This window comes from Ischnura elegans, chromosome 12 (assembly GCF_921293095.1).
Source record: "Ischnura elegans chromosome 12, ioIscEleg1.1, whole genome shotgun sequence".
Classification (NCBI taxonomy): domain Eukaryota; kingdom Metazoa; phylum Arthropoda; class Insecta; order Odonata; family Coenagrionidae; genus Ischnura; species Ischnura elegans.
In genome coordinates this window covers 91,834,783-91,859,064 of record NC_060257.1, presented here as the reverse complement: position 1 = coordinate 91,859,064, position 24,282 = coordinate 91,834,783, and the positions used below count along the sequence as shown (strand labels likewise).

Sequence of the window (24,282 nt, the reverse complement as noted above, 5' to 3'; positions counted from 1 at the left end):
TTGCTACATTAGCACCAAGGACGTGTTTAAAAATTTTACTTTCCCTCAAAATACTGAGAGAAGAGCGAAATGGCTTCAAATATGCCGAAGGGACAAGTGACACCAAACAACGTCTTCCCACCTACGTGAGGTAAGTTTTTCTACACTTAACGGTTCCTTTAATACTATTACCTTAAGTTTTTAATAGTGTTGATCCACGTATTTCAATTATTAGGTTTGAACTGTGCATAAGTAGTAATTTTAAAAAATATGTATTCCGGTTCAGATAATCCGGCAAGGTTCTTGACGAGTGTTTTTGTGCTTCTGTGTTTTCTATTCATCAATGGAATATGTGAAATTTTGTGACTAAACTATAATATTTAGTCTGGGTTGCAGAGATGATCGATGTAGTTCTTTACTACGTACCAGAAAGTGTAACAATAACTGTTAGTGCTGCTATTTTTGTATTCAATAAAAATATTTGTTTTTGTCAATGCCGGTTTGAAGTAATCTTACGGTCATTTAAGCAATAAAGGCAATTACGTTTTTGACTAGAATCTGCGCACCTGGATACATATTAGTGGACGAAACTCCACTTTTCATTGCTTTATTTGTGTGTAGTTTATGAGAAGAATGACTATTATATTTCGAAGTAGTGTGAATGCTTAATTTTAGGATGCAATTAAAATCTCGACGAGTCGCTTTTGCGACTAATCTTTTCCTTGACTCATTCCGAATTTTTAATTCCAGTTTAAGTTCAGTGAAGAGGATTACATTCCTAGGGCTGGTTAAAACTGAAAAATACATTAACACCGAACTTTTGTCGTGGCCCAGTGCTTATGCTGCTGTCTGCTCCTGTGTACTTGAAGTTTCAACATCTTTGGCCGAATATTTACTTGTGGTACGTATTCGGGCTTAGTAACTAATTGTAAAATATGGAAATATATAATTAATTAGGTTTTTCTGAAATGGCTTCAGTGATTATCAAAGAGGACGGTACTATTCATGCCTAATTATTGCGAGATATTTAAAAAATATGGCTATGGAAAACTAGGAGTTTTTGATTATTTCTTCGTACATCATTTCAATTTCAATGCCTTGTTGTCAGTGTGTATATTATTCATATAAATTTTTCTAGAACTTATTGTTTTACTTATACATTTACTTTTATTTAGCCTGTGTGTTTAATTGTGCTTTTATAAATGTTTTATAAATAGTGATTGTCAAGAGTGGATTGGGAGCTTATTGTTAATGTGTAGATATAACTTATACAAGACCTGATGTGGTATTGTGTGAAAATAATATGGTTTTAATGATATTTTTGAGATATCATGATTTCTGTTGCAATAACAACTTCTTTAAAATGCATTTCTTAGTGATACGTTGTGATAAACCTAGGATATTGTACTCCTAAATCCATTTATGGTGTTTATCCTAAGCCGTAGGGGGATTTTCTGCCATTTCCTTTTGCGTTGATTCTATATTCTACTGATTAGTAATGTTTACCATTGGAATAAATTAATAAAATTGATTTGCATTATCACTTGCATGTTGCTGCTGCTGTTCATGCAGGTTCCAAGAGTGTCATTTGGCAAGGGAGCAACATAGGAAGAACTAGCACACGATGCTAAAATTACTGATTGGGTAAGTTCTACATTTTACAAGAAATACCCTGGCATTGAGCGTTCAACTACCCTTTCTCACCAGCATGCATGTATGAATAGGATACCACATTGCCATTTATTTGTTTCTTAAGGGTTGAGGTTAGTGTCTGTAGCTTTGAATATATTTGTTGAAGGTAATGCATTAGAGTTCCTAGAGGAAAATGGTGCACTGCAAAGTAAAAGTCAAAAACCTCATAATGAAAGTGGCATGTAAATATTAGACGCATTAGTTCTCTTTGAGTTTGAACTTAACTTAATTATAGTATAAGCTTTTATTTTTTTATACATCACTGATTGGCTAAATTTTTATCATTTTAAGCTTGGCATCATTCTTTTCCAAAGATATTATGGCTTCATCGATTAACGTGTAGAAGATAATTCATGTTTAAATGTAATTTTTGGGTTTCTTGTTTAGTACATGTATTTGTTGTATAGAACACCAAAGAATCATTTGGTCTTCAGTAGAATACATTATAAAGGCCTACTATACTGTATGGTTTAATTACAACAGAGTGTTTTAAGCATGCTGTAGAGTTGTAATTCTTACTTTCAGTTTTATACTTCAGCATATGGTTAAAAAAATTTTGCAATAGGTCATTGCAACATGGTTGAATTTTTTAATCAATGATATTGTAAACCACATACTATGAAGCCACTGCTTTTAATCCTTCAGTCAAGTTTTAAAGTTCCAATTACGAAGTACCCCCTTATTTTTGAAGAGGAAATTAGTATGTATGAAATGTTATTATGTTCATGAGATTAATGCTGAAATCAAAGTACAAATAAGTGCAACAGTCGTTCTTAGAGAGGGGGAATTCAAGCACAAAACATGTTTAATCAAAGTAAATATTGCAAGTAATATGATTCCATACTCAAATCCAAGTTGATATTTGGCCTTACCAACAAGTTGTCTCTTCAGACTCCTCTGTCCTCCATAATGTCAACCTTTTCCCCAACTCATCCCATGTCCTCAACCACTGGGTCATTGCATCTTAGTCTTCCTGGTGGGTGCCTTCCCTCTGGTTGACCTCTCCATACTCCTCACTTCTTCTTACATGACCAAGCCATGCAATTCTCCTACTTCTGATCACAGTGACAATATCTTGTTTTATGAAGTTTCCTGCTCTATGTTTTTCAGTATTCTCCAAACCCCTTCGTCAAATGTTGGACCTTGTATGCCTTCTCAAGTATGAATGTTGGATCCTTCTCAATATTTAATTTCCAACAGTTATTTACTTCTTCTAGGGCTGCTTTGTTAGGGTCCTTACCTCAGCCTCATATACGAGCACTTGCTGTATTATGATAGTATACATTTTAATTTTTATCTTTCTTGAGTTGATATATATCTGCAGTTGGTATATTGAGAAGTTGAATCTACGATAATTTTGATAGGCTCCAGTAGCATCTATTAGCTTAATTTATCCCCATTTGCATCTCTTCATCTATTTCATTTTGGCAGTTAATGGTGACTACCAAACACCAGCAGAGAAATGTTAGGCTCTGCCACTCTTCCAATTTTCATATATTTAGTCTTATCTTCAATTACCTGTAATCCTACTTTTATTACTATTCTACTTGGGCTACTGATTTGAGGTTACTTTTACTATAGGCTATTAAGGCTACATCAGCAGCACGGGCCAATATATTTATTTTTCCTTCGATACTTGCCCTTCTAGGTATAGCTTAAGTTGCTTTCAAAACTTTTTCTAGTGCCAAGTCTCTTCTTCATAATTGAGAATGCTTCTTTTGATGGCTAAGTTTAGTTTTTTTTGTGCATAACTGCACTGCAATTCTGAGATTCCTCTTTTTAAGTTAGTTTCTTTCCAGAAGTGTGGATTACTTAATCCTTATTGGCAAATTACTACATTATATGTTGTACTTAAAGGAATATATATTCCATGACGGTGTTAATGGAGAATGTAAATGTTGTTCATCTCATTGATTGGAGGGTACCATGAGCATTGACTTGAACTCTTCACTGAACAGTTTTCTGGGGTTGAAATCTGTTCGTCATAATTACTAGTGGTTCTTTTGATAGGCAAGTTTGGTCTTGCTGTGCATTAATTCACTACTATTCTGAGATTCCTCTTATACAGTCAATTTTTTTCCATAACTATTGACTGCTTAATCCTGGTCTGAATGTTATTATAATGGATGTAATACTAGAGGAAACTGTATGACATATTCCATGGTGGTGTTGATGGAGATAGGTAAATGGTGTTCATCGTTATAATGAGGGTCATTAATTGGGGGGTACCTTCACCATTGACATGAATTCTTTGCTGAACGGTATTCTGGGGTTAAAATATGGGATATGTTTGAGAATGCCTATTAAATGTGAAATCTATCAACCTATTCCGCTGTTTGGAATGTTTTAAAATGTAAACATTTTTTAAAGGGGGAGAGCATAGGATGGTCGAGATTAGGCAATGGAGTAGTTTAATATGACTGTGTGTATTCTATTTGATAATAATTTTAGATGATCTGATAAATGTTGAAATATTTGTGTGAAGGAGTAATGGCAATAGCGTAACTAGGAATATGCCTTGGGAAGGATAGGATGGCCTGGGGTAGCAACCACCCGCCTCCTCCTCAGACAACGAATCAGTCCAAGAAAATTTTTGAAGAATAACATACCTGGAAATACATTTGAAATCATTTTGGCGCTAAAGATTTAACTTTTAGTCAATGCAGTTCAATATATAAAATAATTATAAATAATTTTTTTATTTCTCTGAGGCTTTGGGGAGGGATCTTTCCCTTCCTCCCCCCATAGTTATGCCACTGAGTAACAGTGTTGTTGAATGTTAATGTCATATCATTCCTTTTTATAATTTTGTATGCTGACAGGAAGATTGCCATCTTGGTAATAATATTAATTTCCAGAAAGTTGTCTGCCAATTGAAATTGCACGTTTATTAATTTCCTATTGCTCAAACCATGAAAGATGATATAGAAACTTAAGTGAATGTATGTTTAATAAACATCTACTCATTATAGAACTTTATCATGACTGTTGATTGTGAGAATTTGATGCATCACTAAGATGCTGTTCATTAAAATTACTTATGAATTAATGCTTTTGGTGTAATAAAGCTCGAAATTATATTTATATTTTTAATTACAGGTTCAGATATTCGAGTAGTCAATGTCATTGGTGGTAAAGGAACATAGCATCATTGAGAAGAATGCAAGATGTGTGGCAGCTGTCATCACCTATTCATCATTCTCTCCTATTAATTTGAATCCATTTTAATAGAAATGTTACATCTTGTGCACTTAAGATTTATTTTTTATTTTGCAATATGTAAATAATCTTAGTTTCAATGGAATTGTTAAATCATTCTGGAAATCTTAAAATGTAACATTTGTGGTGTGTGTACATTATATACATAGGCGGATCCAGGGGGGGGGCACGGGGGCACGTGCCCCCGTCCAGACCCTTAAAAATATGATAGATTTTTAATACGGTCCCATTATAATTTCGTTCGTTTTGTATAACAAGGTATCCTTGTGCCCCCCCCTGAACAAAATCCTGGATACGGCCTTGCTTGTGCCCCTCCCAGAAAGAAATCCTGGATCCGCCCCTGATTATATACTTTGGTAAAATGTTTTTTTCTTTTATATACCTCCTTTGATGATATCTTATATGATCTGCAACTCTCGTGAAAAAAACATAAAATGCACGACAGCTTGTGACTTCTGTAGTTTTTCTTGCCTAATTTTGGGGTAGGATAATATTTCTGATTTTTCGGCACTAAAAATTAACCAGACTTGTCCTCAAATTCCTCGTATAATATCCATTGCGCTGTTTTCATGGAAGTTTACTCGGATATTACATGCGAAATCTCTTCCGATCTGAAGATAACAATTCTCTCTCAGCTGATATTGGACTTTTCAATAACTGAAATTATTCCTTGGACGAGAACAAAACGCTATACAGTAGCCCTGGGAGCGGTAATATGAGTTTTTGGGAATAATTTACCCTGTTTCAGACATAAATATGAGTTTTTCATATATAGAAAAACGTCCAGTGAAAATAATCAAAACTTGGCTGAAGCGCTATTATTTGTTATTTTTCACGATTTAAAATTTACAAATTGATAGTAAAGTGTTCCCAGTACATCAACATTGAATATATTATAATTTATAATTACCGAAAATGCGACAGGAATCGCGTATTTATGAAAAAACTGGCATTATATCACTTTCCCCCATAAGACTCTATAGAGACGGAAGAACTAAAATGGCGGACGTCTCAATTCCCATAGTGGAAGCACAGAGTATACAGAGAGGACAAAAGCTATTTTCTCCCTTTAAATTTTGTAATGCGGAATGCGCGCGTCGGCCATGTTCTAAGCACGTTAAAAGATGGCGCGTATTCAAATATTTCATTCACTGATTCGCAACCATCACGTCCACGGCCGATTCCCTGAATATAAAATGAGGAACTCTGTGCTTTATTTCCCGATTATAGTCGTTACTCCCACGCCCTTCTATCCTTCGGAGTTGAACCCGATTGCGGAAAGTTATTCCCCCATTATTAATATGCTTTTCCCTTCGCAAAAGTGGCAGGGGTTTAAACGCGTCAATAGCCGTAGTCTTGCGAGTTTTTATCAGACTCTAAAATCTTACGTAAGCAGAAGACTTGAAGCAAAGTACATTTTTTACACAGAATTATGCTACAAAGAAGCCAATAAGGCTTGAAGTATGAGTAGAGCCTGTATTTCCCAAGTCTGCCATTTTTCTACTATACTTAACATTGGCTTCTAATGGTGAAATCCGTAACCAATAATTCAGTTGTAATGTAGAAATCCAATGTAAAACATCAAGAAATTAATACTATGCTCCTTATCCCTCAGCATAGGTTAGTTAATATCTCAACGACACCAATCTTTTACAAGACAGCATTAAATGATGCACTGAAATATAAGCAATGGCATTGAACCTCATGATGTTGTCTCCAGCACATGAGCCGTCACTCACATGAATATTATCACAAAGGATTACCTTGAATCTCAATCAATCATATTACCTTGGTTTCATGTAATTGAGGATGGAATAAAAACAGGTAATGCCATGGCAAAAGTTGTTTTAATGCAGGCAAACAAAGCGACAGAAATAATTCATTGACAGATTTTGCAACAAAGTTTGAGGCAAGCATACAAAATTCATTACAAAGAAACTCTTCGTAACTATACCACACTTCTTCAACACTTCATTACAAATCCTTACAAACCTTAAAAGTCATTACATATATACATCACATAAAATCACATATATACAGAAGAAACATCCAGCAACAGCATAAAAAACTGCATCAATAATGCATACATTGAAATGATAACATTCTTTCAACTGAGTGGGAAAAGACCTTATTCAGCAGGGAAGATATATACAATTTCAGGTAATTGGATATTTAATTTTGCAACTTTCCTGATTTTCCTAGGTCGCTGAAGAGAATCCTTATTCATAGCCCGAATTACATGATATAGTTTCATTCGAATAAAAAGTTTTTTACAATACCCAATGCTAAAATATGGGCATGGTAAGTTGAAATTGACATCCCTCATTTTATCCAGCAGTTTACGTCCAACACCAGGTTCCCAAATGAGTGTGGGCAACGCATTCTCAAAAATTTTATCCATCTGAGAAACCATTTCTACAAAATTTGAATGTGGCATAACTAACCCAGAGAATGAATCTTCCCCAAATGCTTTGTTAAATGAATATAACTGTGATGGATCGACCATGACATTGTTATCTTGCGAGTACCTCAGGCATGTATCACAAGAATGCTGCTGCAGGCATTTTCTCATCAAATACCCAGCAACATACACCTCTGCATTATCCTGAAGTATCTCATTCCTGTAATCATGAGTTTTCACTAACAGGGGAGACTTTTTAGCTCTACGACTACCTTGGACACACAATTCAGAGAATTGAGTTGCGAAGGAATCTACCTCTGAAACACAGTTCCCTTTATCAAATCTGTCCCCCACAGTTGTCAAGAGCAACTTTTTAAAACCAGATTGGAACATTTGAGGAGTAGGGTGGTCACTATTCCCTCCCTGCTTCCTAATGTCCCCAAAGAAGTTCTCCAGAGGATCTTGATTTAGCCTACGTGTCATCAAGCATGTAATTCCTCTATAGGTGGAGAGTTTTTCCCAGAGCTGGAGTGTGGCAGATATGGTGACTTGCCAACCAGTCAGGCAATTAATCCTATTTGTTACTACCTCACCACCACGGCTGACAACCTCAATGCTTTCTATAAATTCAGCACTTTCCCTTAAAAATTGAACAACTGTTGAATCAGCAGATATAGGTCGGTGGTACTGTTTCGCGGCTTTAAGAGAAGAGCTATTCAAGCAGTCGAACAGGGAGTCAATTCTTGATATAAATTCTACAGTGCCAAGTGCTCTGATTGGGATTGCACCAAGACGTACATGGGTATCTAAAGCTGCAGCAACAGTATGACTGAAAACTTTTGCAGCATATTTCACTTTCATTTTCATGAAATTATTCGGAGACATTATACTCTCATTCAATTTACTGGCTAACCTCAAACTTTGATGTTGATCATGGTGGTACAATTGAACTATATCATCCCATGAAGCAATCTTGCCATTAAAATGAAAATTATGGGACATAACATTATTTCGGAGGCTTTTCAATAAGTGGGGGACATCATAAATATAAAATATTTGCTTCCCATTGACTGTGAAATGTGGGTGGCTGGGAGTAACACCTAGCATTTTATTTAACTTTTGAAAGTTTGTACCCATATCAGACACCACACAGTGAACGTCCATACCAATAGAGGTTAATTTTTCAACTGCATCAAAAATAATGCCTTTCAAAGCCTCTGACTGGCAAGCATCCCTCAGGAAGTAGTAGCCAATAGCCTGCTTCCATTTACTGATTATGCCTCTGACCATCACTACAAGAACAGCATTAGCAGCACTCACACTTCCCTCTTCACCTCTTTTGACAGCTCCTATCACTGCATCCTTAGTTATGTTATAATTTAAATGTGGCTTCAATGTCATTTCATCAACACAAATAATACAGTGCTTAGCCAAGTCCCCCAATTCAGTTAATTTTGCAGACAAGCTATTTAAAACCCAGTCAGAAATTCCAGCATTTACAGGCAGGTTTGTAAGCACCCTCCTAATTGTCCTTGGCGTAGGAAGGGGAATATAATTACTCAAGTAAACATATGCCTTTGGACTTAAAAAGTAAAGGCCTAATGCCAGAGCCTTAATTTGGCGCTTATTTTTAGATCTGTTGTTCTTATCATAAAGCATTACAAACCCCTTCATTTTTTCTGGCAGATACTTGTCACAAAGGGATTCCAATGACCTCTTGGCCTTCAACTCCTTCAGCTGATCCCTCAGGGCCTCATTCTGCCTCTTTAATCGGTGAATTTCCACTCTTTTCTTGTTGAGTAACTTCCTCAAGCGTTGGTATTCCTTTTCGGGTTCACTGGCTTCTGGTGTTGAAGTGGTGGAGATGCCTAAATTATCCGGAACAGCTTCAGGACATTGATTCTCTATAATTAATCAAAAGAAATTTTATTATTAATTTGGTTAGGGAAACTGTCTCGAATAACTAGATATCGGAAATTATGCGCTTTTAATATTAACAGCGCCACTAATTACGAATATATTTTGGATACACGAAGCAATTAACCAATTCAAATTCTTGAATCATCTCCATTACTATCCAATGACAATGATTTTCATTTTACAATATAAGTAAATTGTACTTATTACTCTCCGACTAACGAAGTTATGTTTACTGATTCAAGGCGCACATGCGGTATGAAAACATAAATTTTAATTCAATATCGCAAATAATGAAGCATAAAGAAGTAATGAAATTAAAAGTGTCCTAAATAAGAGAAAATTGACAGGCACAAACACGTTCCACTACCTTTTCCAGTAAAAATAAGGGAAAGAATGGAAAAATATATTATCCAACGACTTGAGTCACTATTTTAACATTAAGGTAGTAGAATATCAGTAATAATAAGTCTCTTACCTTCCATTGGTGTTCCCAATGAAGCCACAACATCCGTAATATTTCTCGGTTTCGGAGGTTTCCTCTGAGATCCAACAAGAGGCGGCGGGTTGGGGACATTAAATTTCGTCGGCACCGCATGAATATGTAGTCTGTTCTTTAAAAAATTCAAGAACATGCAATCTTCAAAATGCACACTACATAATTTGCAATTCTTATATAAATAAGATGGACTTCTATCCTCCAAATCTTTCCGCCGTGACCGGATAACCCACTCCTTACTCCTGTGAAAAAAACGTGGTCATAGTATGAAGTAGAACACTTCTCTCAATCAATATCACACCTATATGATGCATATAAAAACAATTATGGGAACATAAATAATATTAATATCATAAATAATTTCAAACTTACCTTGCGAGATCTTTCGGGAAACGGAAAAAACTTAGGTCGCTTTTGGGCATTCCTGAGTTATTCTTGCAATTAATTGCAGAACACCAAGTGTATCCTCCTCGCCTTTCATAATCCGCCATCGCATTTAGTGCTCACCAAATAATGAAATTTGCATGCGATTCGCACTTTAAAGCACGAATAATATCCTGGATTTCACGCCTTTACCCTTCAAACCATGCTAAAAGACTCGATGCTTGAGATCATTAACGCGCTTAGAACATGGCCGGAAGCGCATTTCGCGATTACAGCTTAGGGCGCCCTCTTTCCTCTCTGTATACTCTGTGGTGGAAGTGTATGGAACGACTCGACCCTATGAGGTAGTAGTGTAGAGAACTGCCATCCAGAGGACTCTGGTGCCACTGTGCTCGCTAATAATATAATTCATTCCCGTGGAGGAGCCATCAAATAGGTTTCCTCGCGCGGCGGAAATCAATGAACGACGCATCGGATGGAGGCCGCGGAGAAATGGTGACAAAGAAAGGCGCCGAATTATTTCTTTCGGTTTGGGTAAAAAGAGGAAAAAAAACACAATGAGAGATAGAGGGCGGGTGGAAGGGAGATACACAAAAAACAGAAACTCTTTGCTTTCCCAAAAGTTTCCACGGTCGAAAGATTTCCGATATTTTCAAAAGCATCGAGAGGGGTTGCAGTAGCGAGGGTGGTATGGGGGAACTGAGAAAACAAATGAAGTGACATTGGCGAAGGGTTGTCTCTCCGTTTCGGTTATACGCCCTTATTTGTTTTTTAATGTTAGGGAGAAGAGGAAAGATAAATAAAACAGGTCAATGGAGACTTTTGGATGGGAAGCAGAGAGGAAGTTCTCGAGAAATAGATTACGTTGGGAGCCAGTTGTTGCATGGCAAACTAGAAATTAAATCGAAGCCCTTGAAATGGCGGAATTTCTGTATAGAGAGCTAGGGCAGAAGTGAGGAATTTTAAAGGTTCAATAAGTGTTGGAATTTTGGTAAGAATAATAGTAGTAGGATTTGAAATTTATTGAAAAAATAAGCTTTGCTCTCAAATCTCATATTTTTACACATCAAGAGTGCACGCTCTGTTACAGAATATTAATATTACTCTTTAAGTTTTCTAAAGGTTAAGGTTTCATAGAGACCTTTGTTCATTACCTTATTCTGAATCCCTCTCATATTTGGACTTCACGCTTTAATTCCCAAAAAGGCCAACTCCCTTTCATACGATCTATAAATAGGCTACCACATACTATGATAATGTGAGATAAATGCGCTTATGTCTTTGAGAAAAAAATTAAAAATGCAATAATCCGATCTTCAATTATGAAAATGTGTAGCTGAAAATGCAAGAAAAGAATATCACCAATATAAATAACGCTCGCTTCAGCCCGAAGGTTAGTTTGGATAGGTGAGGGTAGGACCCACTCCAGATAAATCCTCAGGCGTGCGAATATCACACATTCAGGGTAGGAGTCATTGGGCCCTTTGAGGATTTACATTTAAGGGGGTTTCCGAAGGCTTCACCCGGAGTTTGATTCCGGAACTCTTCGATCAGCAGCCAATTGCTGTGCCCACAAGGCCGTTACGGGATATTCGAAATCTAGAGGTTATTAAATTCGTGGTGGTTGATACTTGGGATCTCGTCACATTAATAGTTACTCCTTCTTTCGGTATTATCAGAACAAACTTGCATGAGCGTAAGTCCAATAAACCCAAAATCAATATCTGCCAGCCCATTTTATGAACATAGTTACGTATTGAGCATTATTATTACTCCATACTTAGGGGCACCATTACTTTTTTTGCGAGGGAAAATTGAAATTAAGGCAACACAACCTTAACTAGAAAGGCTGGAATCAATATTACTCCCCGCCATTAAATTTCCAAAACGTTAATGATAACTGGTAACCAGTAATTAATTACTAATCTCCAGGACAATTTTTCCTCAAAAAGATGAAACTTTCACAGCTTTTCACATCAATACTTTTCAAATTTGTCTGAATAAAAAAACCATCGGATTTGATGACGACATGAATAATGACACGAGTTAAGGAAAAAGTGTTTATGCTGATTCATAAAATACATTTAAGTAATTACACGGAAATTTCACACATTGATGATATTCTGTAGATGCATAGTGAATATTATTTGCAGGGTGTTAATTCTTCTTGAAGCGTGTATATCTTTTTCCTTTCATAATTTCTTACACTTCCCTTCCTTGGGACTCTTTCTATGAACTGGCGTTTCCCACTTCGCTCGGTGCATGCATTTATTATCGCAGCGTTAAGGAAGGAAGGCTTTTAAAAAGGTGGGAGGGGTTGAAATCGGGAGAGGTGAGAAAAAGGGTCAGTGGACCCTGGCCGCTGTCACCCTATCGGCTTTTACCCCGGCGCGCGCTTAAGTATGGGGGAAGGCTGGTGCGTTCCTAATGATCCTTAGAGGGGGAGTTTGTAAGAGACAATTTAGGGCTCAGAAACCAATATATAGCACTAACGAAACCGATACATGATTTAAGCGTAAGGCACCGTTGAATTTCTAAGGGTGATGCAGACTAAAATACGGCTTAACAAGTATTAAAACAGTGGTTTGTTGTTTACAACTGGTTCAGGTTACAGCAGTTTCCCTTAATAAAAAATTACTACAATGTAATTTGCAACTTTTAGTGGGGTACTCCTTTCAATCAGATTAACGGGAAAGGTCGAAAATTGGTTTCAGATGGTTTAATGACCACAGAATCTTCTCTAATCAAGCGTTTATTTGGATTATAAAAAGTATTTTTACCTGTATTAAGACGTATTTTAATTGCTTTTGATAATCTAGCAACAGATCCGAAAAAAATCGGCGTTACTATCACCCCCAGATACGAAGTTATAGCGTCAAAAAGGATACATTGCAGGCAATCCTAGATGGAGACGTATTATATCTTGTGATAATTTTCGAATTTCAATAAAGGATACCCAAAGACCATTTCCATCAATTTTTAGCTTATTAAATTACTTTTCTGAAGTTCAGCGAAATTTGGCCCAATAATCCCGTTCTATTGGTAAATTATAAATGCACGTTCAAGACTGGTTGCTACGGGTAATTTATTTAGTTGAAAAATTGAAGGAAAATTGAACGAATGGGGAACATGCACAATTTTTTAAAGTACTTACTACAATTTGAAGGTTCCAACCTAAAATGTACTCGCCGAAATTTTCGCGGATGAATAATGTTTTTTAGCAGACAAGTTTTTTAGTTGTGAAATACGAGTCTTTCAAAATTTACTCTTCTTTTACTCATCGGAGCACCCGGCACGGTGTCCACTGATGATAGTCCGAGGAAGTGGATAGAAATTTGTTTTAACGTCAAACTGGAGATTGTGAATATTTTGGGTTGCCAAGGAGTTGTTGAAACAAAGAACCATATTAATCTTAAACCCCTTCGCTCAAGTACCTCAATTTCCTCGCCGGGGAAGGTTTTTGCTTGTGTCTTAATGGACAAAAATAAAAGAAGAAAGTGGTCGATGACATGCAGAATGGAGTGAAATACTATTTCTACATTATCAACGGGATATTTTTCAACGTAGTTACAAGCATGAATAAGGGTTATCGCAGGGTTTTATCGAATGCCCAATAGGAAGAATACTTAAATAATAATAGAGGTCTAGGTTAGTTGGGATAGTGCACATTACCTGTCCATCTTCCCTTTATGAACTTTTCTCTTCAATTCGCAATAAGGCCCACTCCCTTTTAATTCTATTCTACAAATCATAATCTCTTCCTTCCCCTCCCTATGGCGTATCAACCACTCTTCCCTAATAAGGCTTTAGCTATAAAAAAATTCGGAGGTCCGGGGGATAGGGGGTTGGCATTGGAAAGGGAACACTTGCGACCGCATCTCCTGAGAATTATAGGGGATAGGGGTCGAACCCCCGCTCCTCTCCCTCGCTACGGTCTTATCAACTCAACATTACGGTTTTAAACATTCTCTCCCCGCTAAAAAAACGCGTAAAAAGTTCAATTTGCGCTAGTACGGATGATCAGCATCAGAAAGTTTGAAGGTTATATAAAAAAAAGACTTAATTTGATACACTACCTGTTTCCACGTTGTTAGGAACATCATTGGCAAGGGATAGCTTTGTCGATACGCGTGGTGCCTTTAATGAAGTTGCTGAGTGGAGCCTGCAAAGGATGTTTAATTCAGAATGGAACGCTTACACTACACATGACCGGATAGAAGCAGTTTTATACTTGAGAGTTTGATCCTCCATTAGAAAGTACATATTTCTATTTTCAGGCTCCCCTGAAAAGGTCGTGAAGTGGATGGCACAACTTTGCTATCTACACTGTGGCACTTAGTGGGCCCTCTTTAGGGTCAAATAGGTCGAGACCCCTTTATAACGACCCTTTTTGGGAGAAGCGCTGGCGTTGAAAATTTCGCCTTCGCCGATATAACATTTATGTATAGTACAGGAGTATGGTTGCTTGGAGACGGTAGGGTGTGGAAACATTCGATTCGTGGGGTGAAGTTATTTCGGTTTCATGTGAATGCAGTCACTCAGAGAGGAGGGTTTTTTTAAATAATTGATGAAAGAAAAACACACAAGAGCAAAAAAATTATTAAAGATAACATTCTGCTCAAAATACAATAGTTATGACATAATCATAACGTATACACATGGGCAATTTAATACAAAGGAAAAAATCAAATTAATCGGCACAAAATTCTTAAATTTCAACACTGTGGATAAAAGTTTTGAGAAAAAGTCACTCGCATGTTTGGTGTTAAGGAAATGTCTCCCAAAAAGAGGTTTTTTTTTTGGTCCTGGTTATTAAAGGAACTTAAATTTTTATTTTCAATGCAAATCATGATATTTCGTTCTGTCTGCCCTACAGACGAGGTCTTACAACTATTACAATTTAGTCAGTTCCTATGGTTTGCTGTTTTTTTCGAAGCTATGCGTAATTTATGGAATCAACTGTCGCCATTTTTTTCGCCACCGTGGAAGTCAGTAATAAGTAGAGTGAAATTTCGTCTGGCAGCGTCGAAGACCTCGATTCGCGCGAAGAAGGGACATTTCATGCAACAATCTCTGACTGAACAACGTAGAGTGGATGCATGTCCTAAAAGGAGGCCATTAAACGCGTTCCTCGAATGCCACTTCGCGAGTTTACACGAGTCCTTGGCGTCGCTAGGAAACGACGCGCTCCCGGGCATCTGTTAGAGCGTAGACACGGTCTCCGAGCAACCAGTGGTACGATCATCAACTTCCTCACCTAGTCAAGATACGGGAATAGAGTGATCCCATCTTCCCTAGGCGAAATAGATAGGTTGTTTAAGGTATAATATCAAACTCGTGACCCCAGTGGAAAAGCATGCATTATAAATGTTTGGAAACCCAAATTGAAAATACCTGCGTTTGTTTCATCTCCCTATAATGATATCAATTAAGAGGACGCATCACTACCGATTACTACCTATTTTACGACGAATTAATCGTTATCAAAGTAAGTTATAGTGAGCATATAGGGCAATGCAAAGGCTCTTGATAATACACGGAGGAGATAGTAGGCATGGATGGAGCGAGTACTGAGCGGGGAGAGGGTGTTGAAATCAGTGCTATAGAGGGTAGAATGCTATGGAAACGAGGGGGAGGAAGGAAGAGGATAGGAGAGCAAAAGACAGAATGAAAGAGAAAAGAAACTATTATGAATTGAAAATAGTAGACAATGAAGGGAGGGGAGGCGATCGGTGTAATTTATAAATTATAGCTACAGACCTATCTTAACCAGTGGAATGCCTGCTTTAGAAATCGTAACCAATATTATCGGCCATCCTTAGAAGAGCTGGAGAGAAGAGAGGCCTCATAAAATCCTTAATAAGAAGGCGGAACAACTTAATGAGCTACATGTTGAGGCATGATGGTATGATGAAGACAATCGTCGATGGACAAGTAGATGGGAAGAACGGAAAAGTAAGACCTCGAAAAAAATATATGGAGCAGGTAAAGAAGGATGTGAAAGAGAAAAAATACATAGGTGTGAAGAGTTTAGCAGATAGGAGAATTGAGTGGAGAGCTGCGTCAAACCAATCTTAGGATTGTGACCACTGATGATGATGATGAATAAAATAACAAGTTAAAGAAATAGTCGTCAGTGAGCTAAAAGTAACTTCATTCGTGCCAAGAAGAGACACTTCATACAGCTAACTCCAACAGTACAGCATAGGGCGGAAGCATGTTCCCACATATCGCTACTTCTTCCCTCATTAAACACGTGCCTCTCTCTCTCTCTCTCTCTCTCCGCTTTGCAAGTTTACACAAGTACTTGAGAACAGAATCGTAGCTAGGATACGACATGCACCCAAGGATCTGTTGGCGCGTAGGAGCGGTCTCTTAGTAACCCAGCGGAACCCGCATCAATTTCGTGTATTCGCCTAGTAAATATAAAAGAATGGAGCGGTCCTTAGTATTGACCCGGAGAAATAGATAGCCATTTTTAGGCGTGGTACTGTGTGAATTCAGAAAAATGTGTCGGAAAATCATGCGAAACACTTCCTTGTCATTGCAACATCACGCTCGTGATTACAGGGGTAAAAAATGTGAATAAATGTTTGGAAACCTGCATTAAAAATACCTGCAGTGGGTTTATTACTTTGCAATGATATTGCCTAAGAGTGACTTGCACTTGACAGACCGACCAATAGACTGTCTCCGTTCACTAAACAGTAGGTACTCTAGATACTTAGTACTATCGATGCCAATCGTCATGAATTAAATTATAAGTACGTATGGTCTGATTTACATTATAAATATGTCGACGCTTACTGCTACAGCAGTGAATGTTTCGAGAAGGATTAAATTCTTACCGGGCGAATGGGGTGGTTTCCTATTGTTTTTTTATTGCCTAAATCGAAAGATTATTACTCCTGGAGTACGCATTTCACGCTTTCAGATTTTTAAATGATGATATCTATTTTTCGCGAATAAATGAAAAGTGAAAATTTTCAAGCGCGCGAAAACGCGACGGCTAAGTATGAATGCTGGGAAAACCCCGTGTGACGGCATTCTGGTTCCCGCTGCCGCAAGTGAGGTGACCTTGGGGCGAGGCTTTGAGCGCTGATACGACGCAGGATGCTAGCATGTAGCAGAGTACCCTGCTAGCTGGTAGCGCTTGGCTTAAATAAGGATTATTAATACCTTATCAAACGAAGAAAACTTTCCGACCTTAGCCAGTTTTAATAGGTGATTATTAAGACATGTTTCCCTGAGCTCTGTGCCACATGCATGCATTGGTAATTTCAGACGATGTAAAACTCCTATCCACTCGTATAGAAACTATGTCCCTGTGACGCCACGTAGAGTGACATCGCATGGGCACCAATCTGGCCTTTTTCTAATGCGGTTAAACTTGACCATTGCCATTCGTCTAAACTGGGATTTCTAAAACCAAATAATTTGTATAGTATGAATACACTAATGGTGGGTAACGAGTCGCAATCAATGCCTTTCGTTTTCTTTGATGAAGGAAACTACGCTATGGTGGCGAGGAATGTTTCGCTCTAAAGTGCGAATCTATTGAGGACATGGTTGATGTTGATCTGATCTATTTTGTGAAGTTGAAGAAGTTTAGCTTTGAACGCAGTAGGAACCGATGGTTAAGGATATGTTGCAGGCGGTTAACATTGGTTTAATTACGCTGGCAGTCAAAAAAGTATAATTACCGCTGGATTTTTCAATTCATCACCAATATGGGACTAATGGTGATTCGAAGTTCAATGTTATTTTCTCACATTGAAGAACATATTATGATTATATTTCTATTTCCGTCTTTGCCATGTCTTTGTTTACCTACGTCAGCTATCACAAAGCGTATTGGGACACCTTTGGGCTTATAATAGATGCGAGATGTCGTTTTGAGGAATTTATTGAGAAGTCGACGCGTACTTGCGTGCAGTGATGGCGAAGAGAGCAAGAATTGATTGAGGTCTTGATTATATCTATTAGCAAAGTTGAATCAGTTCAACAATTAATGCAGTACAAGGCCATTGCTGTGGAAAAATAGGAAGCGGAAGTATTGGGTTTAACTACGAAGGATTAGAATAGAATTACAAGTGGTTTTTCAATGGATTAATCGTTATGGATCTAGGGTGAGCCAAAAATTGAATTTATCTTCTCACAATGAAGAGAAAATGAAATTGTTTATTTTTCCCAATTGCCGCTTCTTTTGTTTTTCCTCCAACATGAAGCATATTCCTGGGACACTTCTGTACTGATATCATAGAAGCGTGATACAGTACTCGAGGCACTGCTATAGCAATTTGTATATTTACCTTAAAATAGGCTTAAATGCTTAGTCCGGAAGAAATATCGATGGAATTAACTCTCCGCAAAAAACTTCGTGTGATAAATATACTATCGTGATACTGCGTACCTAACTTTTTAGCATTTTCCATGCAGTACCGAATAAGGTTCGAACTTAACTCTTATTTTGAGGCGAGGGCTGAGTCGCCAGGCATAAAGCGCTCATCCTGCGGGAGCATATTTCTTCGGGTATTCTGAGGCCTTCCTTCGTCTTGGCGGTCGGGAGGAAGGAAGGGAGGAAGCCAGTTTCTGCGGAGGGTCGTAATAAGGGCAGCGGAGATGGCCAGTCGGATGCGGGCCCTGATTGGACGGCGCCCACGAGAGGGTCCGGTGTGCGAGCTCAAAGGGTCAAGCCTTTCATATAAAGCAGCACTTTAGCACGAAACGCATGCCCAACCAAGGGAGAAGGGAAAACGGCTTTGAGGGGAGATGCTGCAGGAATAGTGGAGGATAAAGGTGTAAGGAAGAAAGGTTGGCGGTTAAAGGTTTAATCATATGAGTGCCTGTCCGCCATGTCATAAATAAGCGAATCGAGGTTGCTTCGTATGTCTAAACCATCCTCTAATCATAGCTTATTTATTAGTATTATTTATTTATTAAATTTTCAATATTTGTGTGAATGCTTCATAAAAAAGAGAAAAGCTCACAATAAATTTGAAAATGAAAGAAGTTGGATATTGCGATTTCCAGCGAAACAACAAAAAATGGAAAAATTCCATAGTACCGTAGTCATAAAAATAATACTATTTTGTCCTTTGAATTAATTGCAATTTGCGCAATATTTTCTTGTAATTTGTTAAAAAATCATTAGTTTTAAGTGTATTCTTCACACAAATATCACATTATGCTATCAAAAGATATATATTTGCGCCATTTTATTTTTAAATTCTTTGTTAACTGGCTGGTTAGGGGAAGTTTTACACACCGGGACAGCCAATTGCATACATGCCTTCGGCGCGGAAGAGGTCGCCATGGAGAAAATTAAACATTTTACCACGTCAATTTGCAGTCATTATATCTAGGGAAGTTGAATTATATTTAAAGAAGTATTTTTAAAATTCGCGAGCCAGTTTTCATTTATATAAATATCAGACAATGATATTAAAAAAGAGAAAGTGGCGTACGGAAGGTTATCAATAAGATTGAAGGCTTCGAAGATTTTCGCGGCGTTGATCAGATGATCTTTGCATTCTCTTCGGGTTTTCACCGCGTCCGTTGCGTTTTGGCACCACTCCACCGACAACTTCACCTTCGACCTGAACACGCTGACTGCAATGCCAGCGAAACTGTTGTCGCCAAAATCCAACGGACGCGATAAAAAACCCGAAGAGAATGCAGAGATGATGGAGGGTATTTCAGGGATTAAAAGTTTGAATATATTTTACGCACATGCTATAAAAAAAACTGAGCCATGTTTTAAGAGCATGGGTTGGGCATGTCAAGACCTGATTGGTTCACCAGAATATCGCCACGAGAAGGTCCGGCAAGAAGCGTGTGTGAGCTCAAAGGTGTGTGGACTTCCATGGAAGGGGCAACGGAGCAGGAAACACATGTCTATCCACGAAAGGGAGCGCAGAGCGAAGGTAGGAATACATGAGGAAGAGAAGGGAAGACGACTATGGGGAAGAAATAGAGTAAAAGGATGAGAAGAAAAAGGAAGACGATACTGAAAGGTTTAATCGTATGAGTGCAACGCCGCCTGGTAATAAATAAGAGGATCATGGTAGCTAAGCCGTCGCCATGAAGAAAAATATAAACATAACCGCGGCGATTTAGTCGATATACAGGTTAATTTTTTTCTTCTTATCTCGACCTTCTTTAATTAATGTTTAAATAGTTCTTGGAGTACAGGACCAATGTATATGATGCAAAAAAGTTGTAGCCAACGTTTGAGTTTATTTAAAACCATCATCATGAGGGAGGGCTATGAATGAAAACATGAGAACAATATAAAATACAATGATACACAATATTTTTACACAAATAAATGTTACGATAGTTTTTTTAGGCTTGGTAATGGCTTAGTAACGTAATATCAATAAATATGTGCAAAGCTAAGGTATGTCAAAATGTTTTTGTGTATTCTGTTCTTATTTATATATTAAAAAATATATTATTATAAAAAAATTCCGCAACATTTATTTGTGTAAAAATATTGTATATCGTTGTATTTTATATTGTTCTCATGTTTTCATTCATAGCCCTGATGAGAGTTTAAAATAAACTGAAACGTTGGCTACAACTTTTTTGCATCATATACATTTGACGAATACTCCGAGAAATATTTAACCATTGATATACAGGTTTATATTTCATGAAATAAGGGAAATATACAAAGGTGATACAAAAGTAAGTAATTGGCGAATGGAATATTTTAAGACGAAATTAAAGGCTGTTTTATCATGAATAATAAATTGCGTTTAGGAAATTTAAACTTTGAATTCGTTTAACATAACACAATAAAAATGAAAGCGCTAGGTATAGTAAGCATATGGATTGGATGCATCGAATCCTGGCCGGCTGGCTAGAACACTGCCACAAAATCTATGTCCAACGCACGACTCAAAGGCGCTTCTTCTTTTATGAGAGTGGCTTTTTGCCGTAAAACGCCAATGTCGATCCACTAAAGGCCGGACGAATTGAAGGCAATGCATAAAAGGAAGGAGGTGGAGGAATAATTTTCGCGTGAATTCACCGGGTAATATCCGTGATAATTTTTTCTATGAACACCGCATTTGGCGTACGGGCACTATAATAACAAGGTATGAGCTCTGAACAGATGGTTTTTAGCTATTTTTCTATTAACCGGCCATTAGGATCACCGCTCTATTGCTTTCGAGTATAGCGCTGAATGGTATCTTCACTTAATGCATGTTGTAAAGTCGATTTAATTCAGTCCCTGCCTGTATAAATCGATTTGAATTCCATTGAATACATAACATTTAATGAAGGAAATAGATACTGGGAAAGTTGCATCAATTTTTATACGTAGTACAAAGGAGGCAGTTGGAGTTAAATTTAAAAAAATTCTAAAAAATTAATGAATTTCTGTAAAAAATTAACTTCCCGCAACATAGCTATTTCAATCAGTGTAACCAATTAGAGACCTTTAAATATCTAGTAGTTAGACTCGAACTAGTGAGGTACTTCGAATAATGAAACCCTAATTCGCTGCTTGTTTGTACACTCGCATTGACACACATTACGTGAGTACTAATTTAAATATGTGCTCTTGCGTACTTAAGTACAAGTGCGTGCAAATCGCTTTTCAGTGTCTTCGCAGTTTGTCCTCATGAAAGGCGGTGCCCCCAATTTTCGCACCCACCCGTCAGATGGCATCAGTGTGCATTAGCACCAGCCTCCGCAATTCACCAACCGCACCCACATACACGTGAAGAGAGAGGGGGGGGGGGCGGAAACACCGCTCACCCCATTGTTATGACGACGGCGAAGACCCGTTCGGGGTGCTGCCGCCCACCTGCGCTAACTCGAAAACTTGGAAAGCCACTCTCTGGGTGCGTAAGTGGCGCCACAATCCTCCCGCGCCCCCTACAGGAAGTGAGGGCCCTCACCCCCTCTCGGAACTGCTGAATAATTCCAACCCCCGCAAATCCGTTCTCAAACATCATTTCCTCCATTACTCATCCCTCCAGCGGATAGAGCAGCCATGCATTCCTCTCCACTCTTAAAGAACTTCCTCTCCTCGGTGAGACAAAAACCGCGGACTTGGAAATAAGAAGGAATGGACACTCGCAACACTTTCATTTGTACACGTCAACGAATTGCGTAAATACTATAGTAAAATTTAGTTATCGTCACTGAATAAGAGACTACCAATCAGTGGCAGCTGGTGGTTATATTGTATCCAGGGTGGGTGTGCATTAGAGAAGATATACGATGATGAAAAAGAGCATGAAGTTCAAATGAATGCTGCTAAACGGCACGTAATGCATTGACGGACTATAAAATCCTGAGTGCAGGTAGTGTAGGTGGCAGCTACACCGCTACACTACCTGCGAGCTACTCATGCATGGGCATGCCCCCCCGCTTACCTCGTCCCGCACGAGCACCCGCAAGCGATCGCATAGACCGAAATGCGCCCGGCGCGATGCCACGGGATCGTACATTTGCGTAGCGGTGAATTCGAAAAGGGGATAGCTTTTGCGTTCGGAGCTTCATATTTCATCCATATCATATGTAGACAGGATTTTTATCTATCTAGTGGTAAAGGAATAGTTTTCCTTTATAATTCATAAATGTTTAGGTGTGCATTTGCTGACATGCGTATATGCACGCGCCGCCACTGCTACCCATCAAGTACTGTAGTAGTATGTGGTGAGGGGAAATGCAGTAGGAATAGTGGAGGATAAAGGTGTAAGGAAGAAAGGTTGGCGGTTAAAGGTTTAATAATATGAGTGCCTGTCCGCCATGTCATAAATAAGCGAATCGAGGTTGCTTCGTATGTCTGAACCATCTTCCAAATCATAGCTTATGTATTAATATTGTTAATTTATTAAATTTTCAATAATTGTGTAAATATTTCACAAAAAAGAGAAAATATCACAATAAATTTTAAAATGAAAAAAGTTCGCCATTGCAATTTTCAGCTAAACAACAAAAAATGTAAAGATTTCAAATTATCCTAGTAATTAAAAATAATACTATTTTGTCCTTTGAATTAATTGCAATGTGCGCAATATTTTCTTGTAATTTGTTTAAAAATCATTAATTTTAAGTGTATTCTTCACACAAAAATCACATCATACCACCAAAGGAAATATATGCGCCATTTTACACACTCTGTACACTTTATAGTAACTTTAATAGTAGCATTTTGCTTGAAATTCATAGTACTTGCTTTATTCAGTGATTTTACAAACAACGTAGGATATAACAACGTATGTTTGATCCTAAAAGCCTAGGATAAGAAATGAATGCTGTAGGAAGTTACAAAATAGTAGAAAAAAATAACCACTCCTTCACCACCAAAAAATAGCACTGAAATTTATTTACAAATAATTTTTATTCTATTTTTAGGAGATTAATTAAAATTCATGTAAAAGACGCAATTTATAGCGCCCATAAGCTTTCTTGAAACCCGCAACAAAAATCCTATGAACGCCATTGTACGTCAAAACCAATTTCACGCTTTTCAACACGCTTGGTGTTGGCTATACTCTGATTTAAATGTAAGCTCATATTTCCTCGCTTCTTTTTCAAGGGCCCTGTCACATATGGTGGGTACCTATTCTCTGATTGTGTTCCACGCATTAGATGATCAAAGATTCCAGAAACGGGGACAAAAAATCCGACTAAAACACCTCCTACAAAAGTCCCCAACTTGCACGTCCGTAAGTGATAAATTTCGGACGCGAGAATAAACTCGAAAGAGTCAAAAAAGAAGAAACGCGAAAAGCGCACGAGGAATAGCAGCAGCTGGCGAGATGGCAGCGTGTACGCGTCAGTGCTGAAGGAGAATCGAAAGGTGAGAGAGATAGATAGAGAGAAAAAGTCAGAGGAGTAAAAAAAAACAGAAGAAAACATAATGGCGATGCAGCGAGCTCGCTCGCAGCGAATGAATGTCCGCCAATATAAAAAAATTGAAGAGCGCACTCCGGGGCGTTGGAGTGCGCCCGTGCCCAGTGGCGCGCGAGGGATAAACGGCGAAAAATGGAAACGAGCAGGCGGGTATAAACAAAAGAGGGTAGTGAGCGCGCGTTCATTGCTCGTCGCGAGAGAAAAAAATTCAATTAGCCTCCCCTCCGCTCTCAAGCATTTGTGGATTCAATCGGAAAGCCGATACTTCTCTCTCTCCCTCGAAAATAAAAAAAAGAAACACCCGAAGTAA

General features: G+C 38.0%; 1 protein-coding gene and 1 long non-coding RNA gene across 2 annotated transcripts in view; one reads left to right on the top strand and one right to left on the bottom strand.

Annotated features, from left to right (window-relative positions):
• LOC124168749 overlaps nt 1-24,282 on the bottom strand; it is a 504,822-nt gene that overhangs the window by 140,822 nt on the left and 339,718 nt on the right. The window lies entirely within an intron of this gene.
• On the top strand, nt 840-4,818 carry LOC124169258. The gene is made up of 3 exons (XR_006867066.1): nt 840-880; nt 1,552-1,623; nt 4,771-4,818. It is a non-coding gene; the product is annotated as an uncharacterized LOC124169258 (long non-coding RNA).